Source organism: Benincasa hispida, chromosome 10, assembly GCF_009727055.1.
Source record: "Benincasa hispida cultivar B227 chromosome 10, ASM972705v1, whole genome shotgun sequence".
In the NCBI taxonomy this organism is placed as follows: Eukaryota; Viridiplantae; Streptophyta; class Magnoliopsida; order Cucurbitales; family Cucurbitaceae; genus Benincasa; species Benincasa hispida.
The window spans coordinates 22,614,847-22,623,108 of NC_052358.1; the positions used below are offsets into that span (position 1 = coordinate 22,614,847).

The window sequence follows — 8,262 nt, forward strand, 5'->3', positions numbered from 1 at the left end:
ATCAAATATTTTATAGACAATGAATAAAGTATCAAATATTTTATTAAATATATAATGAGTTTGTTCAACCATGTTTACAAACTATAGGACCATGTTTACAAACTATAGGACCCTACGAGATTTAGGGCATCAACCCCAACATGCTATTGCCTCACTATTGTCACAATATAAGGTGATAGGTAAGTCCATGTCTAGAACGACTTCAAAATCACTAAGGAACTTCCTTTATTGCTTTGTTGCTTCACAAGCAGCTATATATTCAACCTCCATAGTGGAGTCTGCAATGCATCCTTAATTGATGTTGTGCTACCTACAGGTGAGGCATAGAGAATACGTCTCATATCCTCAATTTCTTGAGGTGTCTTAGGACACTGCTCCTTAGACAAGTGAACTCCGTACCTGGAAGTTAATAAACCATTCTTAGAGTTCTGCATCAAATATCGAGTAAAAATTTTATCAATATAAGTTGCTTTAGACAAAGCCAGTGTTCTATTCTTGCGATTGATGCGTTGTAAATGTGATGCGATTATGGTGTATAATTTGAGGATGATTTATGCATTGCACATGCAAGTTTTCCTAGTAAAACCCAAGTATAAATCTCACTAGATTTCTTGGTAAGTCCAGGGTTGAACATAGGGACTACTGAGTTACTACGTGACAGTAAAATTGATTCCTTTACGGTGACAAAAACAAATAAGTTGGTTGGTGTTTTTTTTAAGTATACATCCTATGCGACAGAGTCTAGTAAAGAGTTGATGAAATGAAGAATACAATGAGTATGCGATGAACGGGTTGAGAAGGGATTTAGCTAGCACTTCCTAAGATTGCGTTCACGTTATGCGATCATGCTATATACACACAACGACATATCATCTCTCAATGCAAATGCCATAGCTCCTATTTCTAGGACGCATGCGATGTATACGATAATGTCGATAGGACTTATGTCTAAGCCTCTATTCTTGTCTATGCGATGATGGATGATACACACATACACAAGGTGACCGCATACTATCATATCCTATTTCTAGGGTGCTTGCGATGCATAATAACAAACAGAACTTATGTCTAAGTTTCTATCTCTTGCTTATGCGGTTCTAATCTGACTCTCTCAAGCCTAGATTCTAATCTGACTTTCTCAAGTCTAGATTCTTTCTTTAGACTACTCTCTCAAGTATCTCTAAAGGGTGAATGACGCATACATAAGACAAGATGATCGCATAAAGTGAAGATCTTAGGTCATGCTAGCTAAATACTTCTCAACCCATTTGGAAGTTTAGCTACTCATGCAAAATGTGGAGAGATTGAACAGATGTTGAGATGAGAATTCCATTTACTATGAATAAAGTGCAGAATACAAAACAACAATGGAAAGTAGGGATAAGAAGCCCGATAGCAATATCTTGCTTCTCGTGGCTTTTACACTGTCTTTTCACTCCAACTCTGCCCAGAAGAATATCCTTGCTTTCGTAAGTGTCGGCCCTCTCTCCGTTTATAGTGGTTCCCGACAGTCTTTCGAGCTATTCGAAATGATCTCTCGGCATCTTCTTCTCTTCACTCGTCTCTGCCTTCTTAATATAAGAATGACTACAGACTAACGGCTATCTAATTTGTATATAATCTATCTTCTGTATGGCGAACTCTCTAACGATGGTGGCCTTCGGTATTTATAAACTTAAAGTGAAGAAGCTTTTCTTTCTAATGATTGCAATGATGGAAGGGCATTAAATATTCTGTCTGATGCACCAATTAATGGTCACCGAAAAGTTGAATGTACTTGCTACAGAGTGTTGTTAATGGCTTGTAGCTTTCGAATACCGCTTTTCCTCGCTGAATCTCAACCCGAACTCTTCCAAACCATCACTAGAGTTGATCTACTATCCTCTGGACTTAGAACCGGGTTGTGGGACCCGGTGGATGAAGGAAACTGAGAGAGAGAAAAGAGATGGAAAATAAGAATGAATTTGGGTTTGGGTTTTTATTTCACTCAAAGAAAAGAGAATTTTTCAGCCCAAATTTAGAAAACTATTTTGGCAAAATGTCAAAAGTTTTTTCATCCAAATTGAAAGTCCAATTTATAGAAAAAACCATGCAACAATTGCATGAACCAAATCCATAAAAACCCAACACCTATAATCCACTATCTTAGTGAGCTTAATGTCTCCACTATAAGCCAACACCTAGCCCACTATTTTGTTAGTGGAATTATCCAACAAAAGTTTGGATTTTCCCACTAACTATAGTCAAAGGGCAAAATTGTCATTTGGTCAAAGTCAAACTTTGACCAAAAAGTCAACATTTTGACTTTTATGATTTTTCCGTGTTGACTAATTTTGACCTCCCGAGCATGAATCCGCATTTATTTTCTCGAAATTCAAATCACATTTGAATATAAGGTCGGTCAAAGTTTGACTTTTCAAAGTAAAAAGTCAACTCTTTGACTTTTTACATCTTTGACCATTTCCATTATTTTCGAGCTTCCAAATATGAACGTATTAATATTCTTGATATTTAAATCACATTTAAATATTAAAGCTGTATCTCTAAACTAAAAACCCAACCACTATATCACATATACTTGTTGGTTTCTCTTTCTTCACCTAATTCGAACAATTCGAATCATTCTATCATACTGTTCTAAGTTTATTCCATATGAGCTAGTAGGGGAACCTAATGGATCTATAGATCATGGGCTCCAACGATCCTAGAATAGCTAGCTAAACTCTTTAGACGGAGCTAATCAACATTCGTTAACTAACAGGTTATTCCACTATAGTCCCGTAGTTGCACTCCCCTCACTATAGATATATTTGTGTCCATCTGATATAACCATGATTAGTAAGCTAATCCTTCACAGGTTGTTCGTAATCTCGGCTGGGTCATAAAAACCGTTTTACCCCCAAGACTACATCTTGTTCCTTAAGTTCCACTGATCCTCTAATGAATAATTGGTTTAAGGTCCAACCTATAAATCGAATCCCTCTCGGGCCAAGGAGAGGGTGGGGCCCCTTGTTCAAGACCTAGATTCAATACTAAAGGGAACACCCTATCTACTATCCCTAACGGGTAGGAGTGAATTCCATCTTGTACCCTATGTTCCTAGCTATCCACCCGATCTTACCCCTGAAATGGGAGGCTTATTGGGCTAGCGATGATGAGCTGCCCTCACCTATGTAGATCTAAGATAATTCCGAGTAAATAGGAGTTCATAGTTAGCTCAGGATTAAGATTAAGTTACCTAGGTCATCAATTAATGAAATAGTCAGTTTTATACATAAAACGACATTTAGAACATAAAAAGTGACTATTTCATGGTTCAGTCTTATGCAAACTCATTGTATAGGATGCCCCCACTTACATATCTCTATATGAACGATTCAGGATCACATCGTTTGTACTAACTACAAAGTGGGCCGCATCCATAGTGTCCCCAGAATAAGGCGCCCAACCTTATTCATATACTATAGACCATTTTGGCTATATATTTGAACTTGATCTACCTTTATGTCACTACATAAAGTTCAAACTACATTAAATAGCCTCAGAACCTTAGTTTATTGGATTCAAGATTACTATTTCAATAACAACTTTATCGAAAAACAAAACAGAATATGTTTATTAATTTACAAACTACGATTTTTAGGACATAAAATCCAACAATAATAACGTGCATTTTTGCCCGTTATCACACCCCCAAATTTAAAACAATGCTTTTCCTCAAGCATAAACTAAAGATTTTCTTTAGAGAGTCAGCCGCCTTTTCCTTACCTAGATTTCTCGAGGTGCCTTATTCAAATGTTATGAATCAAAATCCTCTTAATTTCTATCTTGGTCTCTTCCTAAAATATTTCTAATACTTAGGGACCACAAGTTTAACCTTCAAAAGGACCTTATTTATTTCCAGGACATCGCATGATTAATTTCAAGACTTTTTCCAACCAGGGTGTTTTGAAATGACTTTTATCCTTATGCGGTTTAGATATTCTTTTTGTGATCTTGCACTGATCCGAGTGCCTTGCCTTCGTTTGGCTTGCCCCCACGGGTGTCATGCGAGCATCCAACTACGAGCAAGGCGCTCTTTCTTAGTCTAAACTCATGCTCATTTGGCAGTGGAGTTGCGATCACTGATTTATGCGTTGATCACGATTCCTACCTTCGTTTAGGCTTGCCCCCACGGGTGTCATGTAGACATCCAAGTACGAGTAGGATCCGATCTCAACGTTATGATTTTTTTTTTGTTGAAATTTCTAAAAATAGCAAGGTTAAAAATAAATACTGGCACCCCCAAATTTATACGCAACAATGTCCTCATTGCTAATAGACTGAAATGATTCATGCGATGCTCTTAGGAAGTTCCATAAAAATATTTTTGAAAGAAAGTTGGTGGACCACTAACTTTTAGAAATGTTTCATGAATTGACCATCCTGAAATTAAGTTGATTTTAGTACATGTGATGAGAAATAAAAGTGTGAGTTTCATCATTGAAATCATAATTGGTGCGGAAAAAAAAGCGGTGACTGAATAAAGTAAGCAAAATTTAATGATTGCGCCAAACAAAAGAGGATGCAATGATACAATTAGCAATGTTAAAATGAGATGTGAATGTGCAAAAATTGGAATAAAAAAACTCAAAGAAAGATACAACCCCTAATTTTACCCTGTTGCCCGCATCGATTATGTTCGCATCCTTCTTTTCGGGGAGCTGATTTCTCGATTGTGATGGGCTAAACGAATTGGTCATGTTTTTCGATTATCGTGTAGCTCCACTGCAATCGTTTACTACAATCATTGCTAAAAAATCAAGAGGGTCAAAAATATAAAAGACATACTTGATAATTGTAAAAAGTAGTGTTTGTACAAAAGGTAAAGTAAGTTAATGAAATAAAGATATCAAAAGGATACTTCAAAAGAATGCGTCCCAGATGAGTTTGCATCGAATATTATCATAGGGACCGCTTGTTTCTTCTTCAATCTGGACTTTTTACATCCACGAAGGTTTTCTCTCCTTTTCTTAATCTGCTGGGATCTTGATTGCCTCAATCAAGAGCTTCTTCCCATTAGTTCTCATCACGATTTCTCCATTGTGCACATCAATTTGAGCACGACCAGTCGATAGAAATGGTCGTCTCAATATGATGGACGCATCTTCATCCGCTTCATGATCCAGAATGATGAAGTCTACCGATAAATGAATTTATCAATTGAGACCAAAACATCCTTCAACTCTCGCTCAAGGTGTACTTGGGATCTTTCCGCAAGCTGGAGAGTCTCCGTTGTGGGCGTTAGTTTTCCCACATTCAATTGTTTGAAAATTGAGAGTGGCATTAAATTTATACTCGCCCCAAGATCGCATAGTGCCTGACCAATGTAGACCCCTCCAATTGAGCAGGGTATCGTGAAGCTTCCTGGGTCGCACATCTTCAGTGGGATTACAGTGTTTGACCTTTGCGTTACTGCTACCGTAGCAATCTTTTCTTCCTTATTCTGTTTCTTTTTCAATCTTTGCGGGAGGTGGTAGCTGTACTTCTTCTGTTTCGTGTCTTAGAGGCTTGGAGGTGGACGCAACTTCTGAGTTCATCTTCTCAGGCTTTTCTGATTCTTGTGTCAACATGTTCTTGGGTTCCACCACATTCAGGTTATTCTTGATGGGCTCTTTCCCTTCTTCCGCTATCGTCTTTCCGCTTAGCAAGGAGATTTCTAGGCATTGTACCTTTCCTATGTTCCCTGGGTTGCGATGGAGCTCAGTTGAGCTTGGCAACGTCCCTTGCAGTCTATTTTTCAGCTCGCCCGCAATCTGACCTATTTGAATTTTGTGATTGCAGATAGAGGTCGCCTAACTCTGAAGGACCGTCTCATTCTTTTCAATGTACTGATTAATTGGTTCTCCAGGGAGGATGATGGCGGTGCTTGCGAGCTACTGGTGTGATGTTATGGTTGCCCGTTTATTCGTGGGAAAAATCCTTGCGGTCCTTCTTTTTGTGCCATAGGTTGATAATTTTGTTGATTATTTTTCCATGTGAAATTGGGGTCGTTTCTCCACCCAGGGTTCTATGTATAAGAGAAAGGGTTTCTTTATGAAGTATACTGCGGGTTCCTTGGGCATTCCTCAATTGGATGCGTTTCTCCACAAGTGGCACAACTCATGCTCGTCTGAGCGATTGCGTTGACCTATCCTCTTTGCGTTCCCAGGCTATTAATTACGATGCCCTGTATCAGATTCATCAAATCATTCATTTGATTTTGTAGGGATGCGATGGCTCTATTGTTTGCGTCACCTTCTCGAATTTTTAATCGTTGATCGCTTTCGCGCCAATCTTCGTGATTCTTCGAAATGTGATCAAGGATATTTTTAGCCTCATCGTACGTTTTGTCAAGCAGACCTTCAGCTGCTGCCATATTGGCAACCGTCTGCGATGCAGGGTTCAAACCGTGGTAAAATATCTCCGTCTGAAGATAGTCAGGTAAGCCATTATGTGGACAATCTCGCATCAGTCTTTTAAACCTCGCCTAGGCATCGCTGAGTGATTCGTCAATTTTCTGTTCAAAATTTGTAATCAACTTCCTCCTTCTTGCGTTCTCGGTAGGGGGAAGTATTTCTTCATGAACTTCTATTACTTTTTCCCAAGACGTTATCTCCCTTGGTTCGAGAGAATAGGCCCATTTTCTTGCTTGGTCACATGGCAAAAATGGGAACAACGTTAGTTGAACTTTTTCAGTTGAGATGTTTGGGAACACAGTATTGCAGATTTTGATGAAACTCCGGAGATGGGCGTGTAGATCCTCGTCACATCTTCCACCAAACTATCCGACCGTCTGAATCATTTGCAACATAACCAGCTTCATCTCAAACCTCGATCCGTCCATAGCTAGCGTCATGATTCTTGGGGAGAAATTATAGAGATTGAGCGACGCATAGTCCTGGATAAGTCTATTGCGGTCGTTCGCCAGGAGAATGGGGTTTGCCATGATATTGTTCGCGTTTGATGCTTTGTCTTCCGGTTGTTTTGCCATATTGAGATTTCTCTCTTACTGTTGTCGGCGGTTGTCTCTTCGTCTTCTTTGAAACGTTCTTTCAATCTCTAGGTCGTAGTTGGGCTCAAGAACTTCTCCTTCACTCATATGACACCTGCTTCTTCCTTACCGAAGGAATGGCAGTGCACAAAGGACGAAAGCTACAAAGAAAATCAAAAGGTTACTGTTAGCGCAATATGTACTGCCGTAGTCCCCAAAAACGGCACCAAAAACATGATACGTTGTAAATGTGATACAATTATGGTGTATAATTGCGATGATGATTTATGCGTTGCACATGCAAGTTTTCCTAGTAAAACCCAAGTATAAATCTTACTAGGTTTCTTGGTAAGTCAAGGGTCAAACACAAGGACTACTGAGTTACTATGCGATAGTAAAATTGATTCCTTTATGGTGGCAAAAATAAATAAGTTGGTTGATGTTTTGTTTAAGTATAAATCCTATGTGACAGAGTCGAGTAAAAAGTTGATGAAATCGAGAATACAATGAGTATGCGATGAACGAGTTGAGAAGGGATTTAGCTAGCACTTCCTAAGATTGCGTTCACGTTATGCGATCATGCTATATACACACAACGGCATGTAATCTCTCAATGCAAATGCCATAGCTCCTATTTCTAGGACGCATGCGATGTATACGATAATGTCGATAGGACTTATGTCTAAGCCTCTATTCTTGTCTATGCGATGATGGATGATACACACATACACAAGGTGACCGCATACTATCATATCCTATTTCTAAGGTGCATGCGATGCATAATAACAAACAGAACTTATGTCTAAGTTTCTATCTCTTGCTTATGCGGTTCTAATCTGACTCTCTCAAGCCTAGATTCTAATCTGACTTTCTCAAGTCTAGATTCTTTCTTTAGACTACTCTCTCAAGTATCTCTAAAGGGTGAATGACGCATACATAAGACAAGATGATCGCATAAAGTGAAGATCTTAGGTCATGCTAGCTAAGTACTTCTCAACCCATTTGGAAGTTTAGCTACTCATGCAAAATGTGGAGAGATTGAACAGATGTTGAGATGAGAATTCCATTTACTATGAATAAAGTGCAGAATACAAAACAACAATGGAAAGTAGGGATAAGAAGCCCGATAGCAATAATCTTTCTTCTCGTGGCTTTTACACTGTCTTTTCACTCCAACTCTGCCCAGAAGAATATCCTTGCTTTCGTAAGTGTCGGCCCTCTCTCCGTTTATAGCGCTTCCCGACAGTCTT

At 38.8% G+C, this 8,262-nt stretch overlaps 1 non-coding gene across 1 annotated transcript; it reads left to right on the forward strand.

Annotated features, from left to right (window-relative positions):
* Positions 1–6,464: 6,464 nt before the first annotated feature.
* On the forward strand, positions 6,465–6,571 carry LOC120089544. Its single transcript, XR_005485221.1, has one exon. It is a non-coding gene; the product is annotated as a small nucleolar RNA R71 (small nucleolar RNA).
* Positions 6,572–8,262: the final 1,691 nt, after the last annotated feature.